Below are 1,861 nucleotides of genomic sequence, written 5' to 3'. Positions count from 1 at the left end.
TGTATTTATGTGTGTCATATTTCTTGTACTGCGTGTATCGTGTGATTTATGTAAAGGCTGTGGTTTGTGATAATTATTACATAATATGTGTGTGTGTGCGTGTGTGTGTGTGTGTGTGTGTGTGTGTGTGTGTGTGTGTGTGTGTGTGTGTGTGTGTATGTGTGTATGTGTGTGTGTTTTATATTTATTTTTTGTTTTCCACCCTCGGCACCTAAGTAAGGACTTCTATTTTACTTCTGCCTTTTTGTAGATATATACTCTTTAAAAAAAGAAACTTGACACTTGGTAAATTTTGCATGTTAGAAAACGCGAAACAAAATTGCAAATGTTAGGGACAGAGTTTTGTCAAGGAGTGAATGTTGTCGCCAAAACACCAAAAATCACATGCTGTGCTCATCAAAATGGTCTTGTAGGCGAGTTTTTACTAGGTCCATAATGGCGGGCTTGACCACTCTCTCGTGCACAGTAGTGGACTGCAATTCAACATTCTGTAACCTCTCTCACTGCCGTACACAAAGCCACAATAACCTCGGTTCACACAGTTAATGTAACACAACCGTAGACAACTGAAAAATGCCAAGGTTGACTGATGCTGAACGCAATAATGCAGTCGGGCGATTGGAAGTAGGGGTGACTCAGCAAGCCGTGGCAAGGCACTTTGGCGTGTCTTGACAGACCATTGCTGCGTTATGGACACGATCCAACGTTCAAATGTTAATGACAGGCCTAGGTCAGGTCGACCCAGGGTCAATACTGGGGCTCCGGACGCGTTATATCCGTGTGCGCCACCTTCGAGATCGATCCACAACAGCAACGTCTACAGCTGCTCAAATCCCAGGACATGGAAGAATATTTGACCAGACAGTCTGCAATTTTCTCAGGGAGGCAGAACTCTTTGCTCGAAGACCAGTTCGACGTAACGTGTTGACCGCACACCACGTGACAGAACGTCTTCAGTTGTGCCAGCACAGAGTGACGGGTGACAGGTACAGGGATGAGATCCTGCAGCCTCTTGTTGTTCCATACCTGAATGCTAATGGTGGCATTTTGCAGCAGGACAACACTCGTCCGCGTATTGTACGGGTATGTGAAGACTTCCTATGAGCCAGCAACCTTCCGACTCTACCATGGCCTGCCCGTTAACCAGATTTGTCTCCAATCGAACTCTTATTGGAGAGTTGGGTCGATGGGTGGGGCAGAGGAATCCGCCACCTCAGACTCTTCCAGAACTCCTTGTGGCACTCAAGCATGAGTGGCAGACCATCCTGCAACATGTGATTGCATCCACGGGTTCCCGATACCGAGCAGTGATCGACTTAATGGTGCTCATACCGGGTACCAGATTTGTGTGCATCACCATCTGTTTAAAAGCTTGTGTAGGACATTCGGTTTGTTCACCAGGGCTAACGTTTTGAACGTGTTCCAAGTTATCATCTCTCAGAACATTGCCATATTTTTTCTTTTTTATTATGTTCGCTTTATTAAGAATATCAGTTGTTAAAGTGAGTGTCAGGTTTCTCTTTTGTTTTTTTAAAAGAGTAAACTTGTTTTATTTTGTTTCCCTCTACAGCAAGAAGAAGCCTCCTTTTGGCAACAAAATCGGGAACAAGATCCACCAAGACGTCTACCGAGTGGCGGCCCAGGAAAATGGCTTCACGTCCGTACACATCTCTCGAGATCCCATTTAAATTAAGAAACCATAGTACCTATGGTCACAATATCATTCTTTAATTTTCTGTCAATATGATAATAATTTTTCTGGTTGATAGTTGTGAAATTTGCCTAACATAATCTTTTTGTAAGTAGAAAAAGCTGTGTTTTTGGCAGAGAGATCTTTCAAACACACACACACACACACACA

The sequence above is a fragment of the Aplysia californica genome, unplaced genomic scaffold (genome assembly GCF_000002075.1).
Source record: "Aplysia californica isolate F4 #8 unplaced genomic scaffold, AplCal3.0 scaffold00081, whole genome shotgun sequence".
Classification (NCBI taxonomy): domain Eukaryota; kingdom Metazoa; phylum Mollusca; class Gastropoda; order Aplysiida; family Aplysiidae; genus Aplysia; species Aplysia californica.
The sequence above is the reverse complement of the archived record's forward strand: the minus strand, read 5'-3'. Positions refer to the sequence as shown.